We start from the raw sequence: 12,720 nt of genomic DNA, 5'->3' as shown, positions 1-12,720 counted from the left end.
CTTTTTCAAGTATCATTTTATTGTTGTGAAGCCTCTCCATTCTTTTCGTCAATATTCTTACCCGGTGGTTCTCAAGAAGTTGTTCTACTAGTTCGTCTCTCATCACTCATTTTCTTCTCCGGTGGATTTAATTCAAGCTTTGGTATTGAGCATACTCCTTTTCATTTTGCCAAATGCTTTTCTCATATCGGTGCACCCCAAAATAATTCACTTCTCACTATTCATTTGTTCCGAAGTGCTGAAGATATCTCAGAAGGTGCATGTTTCAATTATCAATCTGTTCAAGGTATCTCGAAGATTCGTGTATTCCACTCTGCATTCGTTCAAGATCTTTCCAGGTTGTTATCTCATTCAAGTCATTTAATTCAACCGGTGCATTCTCTCTTTTAAATCATTTCAACGGAGCTTCTTTTGAGTGGGCCCTAACCCACAGGTCTTTTCCTAGGATCTTACCCGACTCTTCTTATTTTTCCCGGAGCCATCCTAAATTCTTTTAATGTATGACGTAAGTATGATTTGTCATCAGTCATATGTCTTTCTCTAAGATCTCTCAAATTCTTTTCATCGTTGGTTCAACCTTTCCAATTTTAATTCCGGAGTGCCTCAACAATTCTCAGTGGGGGTTCTCGTCATCATTCTCAACATTTGAAGACCGAAGAAGAGTTTTCCTCCATATCTTATTCGTTCTCTCAAGGATCCATGGCTCTAGCTTCGTGTCATCCTCTCATTATTGCTTTCGATTGTGAGATATTCTTTTCACCCATCCGGAGCAATCCAGGACTCTTTTCAGTTTGACTCTCCGAAGACTATCATTACGGGATTATTCATTCCAGCTTTCAGCTATTGTTCTCCAAATCTTGCCCGGTGCATCATTCAAATTTCTCTAATCAGCCCGGGATCTCTTCGTTCTCTTGTATCTAAATTTTCCCAAGTATCTTTGTTCGTTTTCAAATTATTACCGGTGATTCATCTCTTTTCTTCGTTCATTCTCAATTCTTACGGTGGTTCGTTCAAGATTTCTCTTCCTCCTTATCATATTTATTTATTCGTTGTTTCAATCCTACCAGTGGTTCGTTGAAGACCTTTCCAAGTTGCGCAATATCTATCTTAACCTTTCTACGAGAATAAGTAGTATGCCAAATCCATTGTTTGTCATCAATTTAATTGGTGGAGGATAAGCATAATGTAATTCTTATTCTTGTTTCGTCGAGTGAATTCAATTCCTTATTCCGGAGGTTCATCAAAATTCTTGATTTCAATTGTTCATCTTTCTTATCCGGAGTTCCAAGCTCTAATTATCACGGAGATCCATCTAAATCATTACAAGGTTTTCACCTTGTGTTTTCAACTTCTCTTTCTTTTCGTTATCCTTTTGTTACCGGAGTTTCCTCATGTAGGCTCTACATGTTGGTTCATCAAGGATTTAATTCCTTCTCGTAGTGTTCATCAAGATTCTTTTCAAAGGAGCTCAAGTTTTCTTCATCTTGCAATCGGGAGTGCAATTCTTTCTAATTTATCTTTTGAGATGGTGTTTTGTCACTCTTGACAATTTCCCTTCGTGTTTCACGATTCACAAGTTGTCCGGAATGACATATGTTAAACCATCTTTTTTCATTTCGTTCATGAGATCCTTTGCAATCCATCAATCTCTTCATTGGAGTTATCTTGGGTCATATTTCACCTAAATCCTTCCATTGGGAATGTTGCTCTTTGTGGTGATTATCTATGATCCAAGTTTTATCCTTATCACCTCGGTGGAAGAAGATTTCTATTTTTTTTTTCTTTCTTCTATTCTCTCTTCCGGAGGCGTTGTGATGTTGCTCTTTTCTCTCATCATCTTGGATGGTGTTCTTTTCGTGCTTACCCATTTAACCGGAGTCTTGTGCCCCCTTTGCTCAAGTCCTTTTCATCCTATCAAGTCTTGCATCTCTTTTCAACCGGAGTGCTATACGAATTTGTTCTTCCTTGTTCCTCTTTTCTAACGGAGTGTTTCCAACTTCGTTCATCTCCGTTGTATTCTTTCTTTCAATTTGTTCAACCTCTCAAGGTTCTTTGGTTCCACTCGTTTGTCAAAGAAGCAACTTAGTTTTACCTCTTCTCTTTCTCTTCTGTTATCCCTTCGGTGCCATTCTAGATCTCGGGACGAGATCCTCTCGTAGTGGTGGAGTGTTGTAATGCCCCAAGACCGGAGCTTCGGATGCCTTCCAGTGTTTCCGAGATTCGTTGTTGATTTGTTTCGTCGGTTGCATTCATCTCTGCATCATGTGCATTGCATCATGTCATCATGCAACCCATTTTAAAGCTCAACTAAATAAATTGCATGGATCTTCGGTCCATTTAAACCGAGGGAATTCACATGGTGATTCTCTTTATAACATATCCTCCCGATATTAGGGAGCTATTATAAATATTTCCATTCTTTTGGAATTCACCTTAACACACTTGCAAAATCCCAATGCTTTAGTCATCACGTCTCTTGGCCTTTAACTTTGCCCATAAATTCTTTCGTCATTTTCCGGAGCTCCACCAAAAATCGGAACATTTTTGGACACCTCTAATTCCTAGCCCTTGTTCAAACCATTTGAATTAAATTCAAATGACTTTGAATTAAATCCTTGCAATCATGCCTCTCATATTTTTCTTGGATCCAGCGCATTTCTGCGAGTCCGGGAATATTATTTGCGTGCGCTAATTCTTTCCCAAACCCCCTCCATCTTTCTTTTCTTCTCCAATTTTTTTATGCTTAGAAATAAAGTTAAAGAGAGAGAGGGAGCAGAGAGCCCAACTGGGCCTCCCTAGGCCCACTCTCGCGCCAGCCCACCTAGGCCACCCGTAGCGAGGCCAGCAGACCTCCCGCGCCGGCCCATAGGCCCAGCCGACCCCCACCAATTCTAACCTAGCCCGATCCCCCTCGGTCCTCTTTTTCCCTTCGTCCACCTCCTCGCGCCGCCAGGAGTCCCCGCAGCCCGATCCCCATCTCTCGCTCTCTCCTTCTCCCATAGATCCCTCCTGCGCCGCCTCCACGCACATCGCTAGGGAGAGGAGCTCCTCGTGCCTCGACCCGATCCCTCCTCAACGCCGGCCCGCCGACGAGCGCTGTCCCATGCCTGTGCCTCCCTCTTCCGCGAGGCCGCCGTCTCCGCACACGCCCGATCCCGCGCGCCCCTCCTCCTTGCCATGGCCTTCCTCCTGCTTCTCCTCCGCGCGCCATGGCCGCCTCCCGCTTCCTCTGCCAAGTCCTACCTTGTTCCCGTGCCCGCATCCTTCGTCCTCCACGGCCAGCAGGAGCCCCCGCACTGCTCGTCCCAACCGATTTGGCCAGAGCTCGCCGGAGCCCCAGCACCGATCGTCGCCGGACGTCCTCCTCGGCTCCACCCTGCCGGCTCACGGCGCCGCCGACCTCACTTCAGTTGCGCACCGTCCTCCACCGCCTCCCTGCCAGGGCCCCTCGCAGGCTCCTCCTCGTCGCCTTGCCTTGCCGCTGGACCCTGCTCGGGCGCCGCGCCGCTGTGGCCAGGAGCTCCAGCCCGACCTCCGCCCGTGACAGCTGCTGCTCCCGCGACTCGAGCTGTTGCTCCGTGCTTCATCATCTACCGTCGCCTCATTGACATGGCCATCGCCGAGTCCTCCCAGGACCCGTGGAGTCTTATACAGGAAAAACCAAGTTCAAAGACTGTCGTGGCCGTGATCTCGCCCAGTACCACTACGGATTCATCAATACCGCAAGTACCCTTTTGATCGCCAGGACCGAGACCCTAGTTCGACTACATGTTGCTGCCCCGTGCGAGTCCGCCAAGTACCTCGACGTCCGATGCCGAAAACGGCCACCGAACCGGGAAACGCCAAGTACTAGGTCAACGACGACCGCCAAGTTCGTCTTCCGCCGTCTCCAAAATCGCCAAGTTCCACGACGAAATGAGAACAACTACCGTCGCCGAAGGCCGTCGAGTGAACGTCTACCCATGTCATGTATTTGACCAAGTTCGATGACGACCTCCGAAGAACTCGGATTCGCCAAGTTTTCACTACCATCACCGTGGATCCGACAAGATCGCGAGTACGACTACTTCCTACGACGACCTTGTACCACCACCATCGCGAGAACGCCTACTTCCTCTACGAACCCGAACCGCTCCGAGAATGCACCTGGAAGGTATAACCGCCGAGACGATGACCCGTGGACGAAAGCATGTGTTGAATGAGATGCATGTTTAGTTGTTGTTTTCGCCCGTGAACGTTAATGGTTCCTCCTCGTTGCCATGCCGTCGTTGACTCGTGGGAACCCGGTAACCGGGATCACCCCACCATCTTTTTGCATGCTCCCGTCACTTTTCCTTTTGCACCGGTATTTCCATGAGCTACCAGAACCGTTATCGTTGCTGTGGCACCCCCTTTCTTTCCACCACGGTGACAAATGCTTCCATAATGCTCTTATCAACTTTTAATAAATATTGCATAAACTTGCTCATGTCATCCGCATCATGATAACAACTTTAAGATTGGTTAAAATTGTTGTTGCAATAAATTACTAATGCATATGGGGATTTACCGGGTTTGTTGTTTGTTATATCCGGCCCCATTTAAATTGTTTAGATGGTATAGTTTTGTTATGCCTCACCTCTTGCCATGTTTAACAACATTTAATATTGTTGGGTACATAAACGAGAGAGAACTAAATAAGTCATGTGGTGTTTTCTTCAATATACAACTCCGTTTCATAATGGAGCTCCACTTAATTTGTAGGATTGTTTGTGCACTTTGCCATGCCATGCCTCATTAAACCGGACATGCATCATACTTGTTTGCGCATCATGCCATGTTTATGTGGTGGTTGTTTACTATGTTGTGTGCTTCTTTCCGGTGTTGCTTCTTCGGGTTGGTTCCGATAACGTCGCGTTTGTGAGGAACCGTTCGTCTACGTCCGTTTGTCTTCTTCATGGACTCGTTCTTCTTCCTTGCGGGATTTCAGGCAAGATGACCATACCCTCGAAATCACTTCTATCTTTGCTTGCTTAGTTGCTCGCTCTTTTGCTATGCCTATGCTGTGATACCTACCACTTGCTTATCATGCCTCCCATATTGTTGAACCAAGCCTCTAACCCACCTTGCCCTAGCAAACTGTTGATTGGCTATGTTACCGCTTTGCTCAGCCCCTCTTATAGCGTTGTTAGTTGCAGGTGAAGATTGAAGTTTTGTTCCTTGTTGGAACATGGAGATGTTGTTCCTGGTTGGAACATGTTTACTTGCTGGGATATCACTATATGTCTTATTTAATTAATGCATCTATATACTTGGTAAAGGGTGGAAGGCTCGGCCTTATGCCTGGTGTTTTGTTCCACTCTTGCCGCCCTAGTTTCCGTCATATCGGTGTTATGTTCCCGGATTTTGCGTTCCTTACGCGGTTGGGTAATTATGGGAACCCCTTGACAGTTCGCCTTAACTAAAGCTCTTCCAGCAATGCCCAACATTGGTTTTACCATTCGCCACCTAGCCTTTTCTTTTCCCTTGGGAGTCGCGCTCCTGAGGGTCATCATTATTTTACCCCCCCCCACCCCGGTCCAGTGCTCCTCGGAGTGTTGGTCCAACTGAGCGATGTCCGGGGCTACCAGGGGCAACTCTGGGCTGGCCTACCCGACGTCTGGCTCATCTGAGTGTGCCCTGACAAAGAGATATGTGCAGCTCCTATCAGGATTTGTCGGCACATTCGGGCGGTGTTGCTGGTTTAGTTTTACCCTGTCGAAATGTCTTATTGTACTGGGATACCGAGTCTGATCGGAACGTCTTGGGAGGAGGTCTATTCCTTCGTTGACCGTGAGAGCTTGTGATGGGCTAAGTTGGGACACCCCTGCAGGGATTTGAACTTTTGAAAGTTGTGCCCGCGGTTATGGGCAGATGGGAATTTGTTAATGTCCGGTTGTAGATAACTTGAACCTTAACTTAATTAAAATGAATCTACAACGTGTGTTACCGTGATGGTCTCTTTCCGGCGGAGTCCGGGAAGTGAACACGGTGTTGGAGTTATGCTTGACGTAGGTTGTTTTAGGATCACTTCTTGATCATACTTTTATCGACCGCGCTTTGCCTTCTCTTCTCGCTCTCTTTTGCGTATGTTAGCCACCATATATGCTAGTCGCTTGCTGCAGCTCCACCTCATACCTTTTACCTTACCCATAAGTTTAAATAGTCTTGATCGCGAGGGTGCGAGATTGCTGAGTCCCTGTGGCTCACAGATACTTCCAAAACCAGCTTGCAGGTGTCGTTGAGTCCGTGCAGATGACGCAACCAAGCTCAAGGAGGAGCTCGATGAAGATCTTGTCTTTCATGTTGTTTCGTTCTAGTTGATCAGTAGTGGAGCCCAGTTGGGGTCGATCGGGGGCCATGTCGCATTTGGGGTTCTTCTTTTATTTTGGTTCCGTAGTCGGACCTTGATTGTATTTGGATGATGTAATGCTTTATTCATGTATTGTGTGAAGTGGCGATTGTAAGCCAACTATGTATCTTTTTCCCTTATGTATAACATGGGTTGTGTGAAGATTACCTCTCTTGCGACATTGCTTTCAAAGCGGTTATGCCTCTAAGTCATGCTTCGACACGTGGGAGATATAGCCGCATCGAGGGCGTTACAGAACTGTTCTTCTTATCAGCCAAATACTTCTTGTAGTTACGCTTCCAGTGTCCCTTCTGCTGGCAGTAGAAATACTTAGTCTCTTTAGAGGCTCCACCCATGTTCTTATTTTGAGACTCGGTCTTACAGACTTCAGTAGATTTATTCTTCTTGGACTTGCCCTTCTTGAAACAGGTGGTCTTATTGACCATCAACACTATTTTGTTTTCTGCATTCCAGGTTCTACAGTTTTGAGCATAGCAAACAACTCATTTGCACTTTTCTCCATCCCATTCATGTTATAATTCATGATAAAAGCATCATAAGCTAGGGGAGTGAAGCAAGCACAATATCTGAGAAGCCACTCTATCAACATAGCCAGAAAGCTTTACAATATGCTCACTCATTGAGGAACCCTCTTTCATCTTGCATTCAATCAAGGCCTTGGTTAATTCAAAACGTTCGGTCCTTACCTGCTTCTTGTACAGAACTTCTAGTGACCCAGTTATAAATTGAGTAGTAGATAATTCAAAACACTTTTGTAGTTCAGGATCCATGAAAGTTAACATGAGGCACTAGACTAAATCATAGTGATCACTACGAGCAGCGTAAGCAGCAACTTCTTTTGGTGTTGCATCCTCTGTAGGAGCATCACCAAGGGGCTGGTCTAGCACATACTCCGTAGAACTCCTCAGAACAAATCTCAAGTTCTAGATCCAATTCGCATAGTTTCCACCATTACTAGACAACGTTTATTTCTCTAACATAGGGGCTAAGTTGAACATATTGCGAGCCATTGATCTACAATGATAGACATAAAATTCATTTAGACATTTATTAATAATTAATGTTGCAGTAGTATTTAAACAAATTTTGATATAAAGTGCATTCCCACTCAAATCAATATTTTTCATAATTGAAAGTGAGTGATTCAAGCCCTGATCTAGTTCATAGTCATTGATCTAGACATCACTGATGACGTGAATTTTGACCGGTAGGCAATCTGTTGCCAATCATATCACCATATGACTCTCATTCATCTTTCGATGCTTTGTTCTCCGAACTCAGAACAATTTTGCAAGAACATCGATACAACCAAGTGTTATCTACTTGCTCGGTCTTACCTCGCCAGTCTTACACTTCACGATCCGTTTGTACTCATGTGGACATGACGTACTCCAAAAAGCCATGTGTTACAGATGGTTGCAACACTAGTAATATCACCTTTTAACTTGATATTTACTATGAGAGATCACCCTAATAATTGAATACTATGCAATCAAAGGATACAAACGATAAAGGGATAAACATCTCATGCAATTCATAAAAGCATGATATGGTATGGCCCTACATGCCAGGAATCCTTCATGATCATCTTCAATCTTTTGTTGAAGCATCGTGACGGGCAATATTTTGCTGTTGTGGCTACCATTTCAAACAACCGTTGCCGTGGCAACAATTTCAGAAAAAGATGTTGTGGTGACCAATTCAGAAAACATTGTTGTCGCATAAAATGTAGAAATTTTGTTGTGGCATGAAATTATAGCTCCTGATCCCGCACCTAGTACACCTTCTCCATGTCGGGGACCTCTGTGTACGTTTTCCACCGTCACTTGTAACCTGTAGGCTATTTCTACTATATCTACATTAACGTGGCAATCTCGTGGATCCAGCAATCATGTCGTGATCCGCAGGCCACTTAACATTACAACATATAACCATCTCATACATAAACTCATTATCATGACGAAGGCTATACCACATCATATGCATACTCTACAAAACCAAGTTAGACATCCTCTAATCGGTTTTAGCAAATTTTACTTATGTGGTTAACCCGTTTTAACAAATAATACTAGCAACCTACGTCCACAACATAGGCAATGATTCTTGATGCTAGATTAAGTTTCGGGGTGTGTGAAACAAGAGACTTAATTAAAAATCTCTAGCCCCACACTAAATGTCGTTAAATACGCATGACTCCCTAGAACATCATCCATCTTCAGCACACTCTTGTGTATGCAACGGTTCACTATTCTTTACTATGATGAGGCCCAAAGAACTGTTAGCAGATCACCGACAGCCAGAGACGAGTGACTACCGGAACTTTGTGCAAAGCATCATCATGCCGCCAATGAACTGAACCGAAGCAACACTCAAGGGAAGCATATAGCTAGCAAGAGCATCAAAACCTCACATCCACATGTGATCTATATCGCAACCTGCACCCACTCATATAAGTGCTCATCATGCCACTGTTTGGAAATGTAGTAGAAAACAAAAAAACACGCCTACGCACACCCAAGATCAATATGAAGAAGCATAACGGGATGGGATCACGATCGTCACCGTCACTGAGTTGTAACGGAAGAAGAATGTGTCATGTAGATCATATTTGGAGTCCCTCAAACCGTCGATGTATGATCCCACGAACCGCCCACAAATAGTCACTCGAACCGAAGACCGAAAGCACGACCTCTCCACTTGGTTGCAAGCGTGCAGCCTTCATGATCCGGCAGCGCTTCGTCATCCAAAGCTAATCATCGCCAGTGAATTAGAGGGAGGAGATTCGAACCACAGTGGGCTTACAATTATGAGGATTAGAGGAACTAAACCAAGCTCTAATTAGTCAACTAGGACCAACTAGAACTAGGGCTAGATGAACTAGAGGAGGCTCCAAAACTTGTGTATTACATAGAGCAAAAACCCTAGTATATATAGGTTGGAGGGGAGGGAGAGGGCAGACACCAAGGAGGGAAAGTCCCTCCTTAGGGCGCCAGCCAAGGGCGAGGACTCCTCCCCTAGTCCAATTCAACCCCCCCCCCCCCACACACACACACAAGGAAAGGGGGGCACCACTTCCTATTGGGCCCTTGTGGCCCAATATGCCTTCCACTGTTTGGCCTTTTAAGGCCCATTGATATTAAATTAAATATAAATGTCTTCTAGTGATTACTAGAGCATATTATATATAATTGAACAGCCCCGGAAACATTTTACACCTATGTATTAATTATCGGTAATACCCGGTATTACCCGATACTCTCTGAAACCCTTCCGGTGACCCCAAAATGCTTTCTGATCCTCTCAAAACTATTTTGAATATTTATGAAACAATTCCAAAAATATATTATTATAAATCCCATCCTACTGATGCTTATAAGATCATGATTGACTTAAGCTTGTGAACACATAGGTTCGGTAACTCATAGACATGAACGAAACCCCTTCATTCAATGACCGACAGCGGAACCATGGACGTCCATATCGATCCCTATGAGCACATGAATGATATTTGAGTGAACCTTTGGTTATCATGTGATGTTCCATTTGCTTCGTGATACTTCACAAAACCCGGGATACATCGGTATCCTCTTGAGTCATCACTTGCTCATTATACCATTATCATCATTACCGATTTTGTTCTTCTTTCTCGTTTTTGTGTTCCGGCATTCCCGTGACATAGCCACCTGTGACTGGCCAGACGATGATGGATGTCGTCACACCGAGAGGTCCCTAAGAATATCTCTCCATCGTTGGAGGAGAAAATCCCACTCTTGAGCTATTTAGTCCCTTGTCAAACTTTTCGATGAGCCTGTAAGTTGTCGTTGTGATCACCGTGTTATAGGTGACGTTTGAGCAACCCCAAAGTCCACTATATGATAAGAAGTGATTATGATACTCGCATGGTCTAAGGAGCAAAATCACGCGTTAACACCATGTTATTACAATTGAATACAAACGGTATTAACTCAATTCATAACAGACAATTTTGGGTCGATTCAATATGATCGTTCTTCCAAAGTCATAATCTTAATGTTGTTTTTGGGCTATCTTTACACTTAATGATTTCCTAAGATCCAGAAAACGTGATCACCAACAACACTTGAGCTAGTCCTAGAGGCAAGACTAGGAACCTTTTATTTTACCATTTATTATTCCACACAGGCATATCAGTTTTCCACTAAATCACATATTCTAGGATCATAGCAGTTAAAGCATAGAATATAAACTCTACAATTATGAATATGGAAATATAATAATACAAATATTATTTTCTCTAGGGCATATCTCCAACAAAATCTACATCTGTTGGTCATGCCCAGGAGGGTTCCCACAACTTACTTGGTCCAGACAAAGCCCATATTGTATCACGGTTACACATGGAAGATACTCAACTTTGAACTCATACAATCCCTTTGATAGCTAGGTGGAATTCCCCGCCAATGAGTACACTCTGATGATCCAATCAAAGCCAGTCCACCCAGATCGATTCATTAATTTAGTAGTTAAGTAGTCAACCATAAGTAACCTTTAGTGTGATCCTAATCCACATTATAGCAACCGAGCAACTACTCATTGGTTACAAGATTGGTGTAAAATGGACTACTGGGTTCTATCAAGCATGAAGTAAAAATCCAATAGGGGTTTCCTAGTTGGAACAACTACAATGCATAAAAACATTAGTTATGCTCAAAGGTTCCACTTGCCTGGTATTGACGATTCTTCAATCTCACAATCTTTATCAAGCTACTCTTCGCTCTCCCTACAATCTATCGTAAGTAAAGAGCAATCATAAACAACCATATAATACAATCAAAAACATATAACAAGTGTTGTGCATGGTATCAATGTCATTGTGCTGTGAGATCATGTGTTAGTGTTAACTCATAAGAGTTTGGAAAACATAGTGGTTGTTAATTTGAATATATGTGACATAAAGGTTCACATGCAAGTATCAATAAGGGTTCATCACATAATAAGTATGTTATGTCAAGTTGTGGTTGTTAGATCCAACTAGACATAATCTTAACAACAGAGTCAAGGTCTGAATCTTGGATAGCCAAGTTCATACTCAAGTCTGAATGGCAATTCAAACTTATTGACCTTTCATGAAGATTAATACACACTAAGTGTCTAGGTTTCATCTTGGGTTCATCAACTTGGTTTGACTTCCAATTTGAAATAGTGTTCATGTTATTTTAATTCAATTTGAATTGAGTTAACAATTTGATTTGGTTCCCCTAAGTTAAATTGAATTATGAATTATGAATTATTTCATAACTGACTGAGTTGGTTCAATTCAACTCAAATACAATTAATGCTTCCCTAAATTCAAATACAAGTCCAATATAATTACTAAAGTTTATTTATTTGATTCAAGTTCAAACTAAAGTCAACTCTAAATCCAAAATGATTTGCTATGTGTAAATAGTTTTCAAACTTTATTTAAGTTTGAATTTACACTTAATTTAACTTAAAGTCAATTGTGACGCCACAAATATTTAATAGGTTCAATTCAATTTACTAAAGCATGTTGCAATAATTTTATTCAAGTTAAACTTATGGTTTAAAAGTTATAATCAAATTATGTTTGAAATTACTTCAAATTAATTTAACTTCCTAAATTCAAATAATAATCCAAAAATATTTACTAAAGTTCATTTTTAGGTTTCTGAACCTAGTTGCAAAGTAATTATTCCAATAAACATTTTTAATTCAAAGTTAAACAAAATTTAGGTTTAAACATTGTTTGAATTATAGCTACTATTTAACTATATTCAAGTTCAAATTTTAAATTATTTAAAATTGTACTACATTAGCTAAGATGAAATTGTATCTCACTAGTTCACTTTGCAGAAAGTATCAATTTCATTGGATTTATAATTTGCAAGTTATGCCCTATTTAAATTCAAATTCATTCTATTGGAATTTAAATTTTAAATTATTCAAATTTTAAATTTTATTTATCTAGGTGAAAGTGCATTTCCTAAGGATCGTTTTGCAAAAAGTTTCACTCAATTTGGACTTATACATAAATAGTTATGATGGTTAGAATATCTGGGGGGGTTCTGCAAAATTGCCAAATGAATTTAGCTAAATGAATTTTCTTAGGATAAGGTGGTGACATGGCAGTTCCTGATTGGTTGATACCGATTCAAATAAGTGGGTGTGTCTGTGTCGTGCGATCAAGATCTGACGGTCGGGAATAGATCAGAGGGGGTTAGGGTTTCGACTCACCGGAGATCTTCGCTAGAATCTAGCCGAAAAATGCGAGCATGGCACCGCTGGCCTCGGACATGGTCGCTCCGGTCGTTCCCGTGGGTGCTAGAGAC

This window comes from Triticum urartu, chromosome 2A, assembly GCF_056163025.1.
Source record: "Triticum urartu cultivar PI428250 chromosome 2A, HENAU_Tu73, whole genome shotgun sequence".
NCBI lineage: Eukaryota > Viridiplantae > Streptophyta > Magnoliopsida > Poales > Poaceae > Triticum > Triticum urartu.
The sequence above is the reverse complement of the archived record's forward strand: the minus strand, read 5'-3'. Positions refer to the sequence as shown.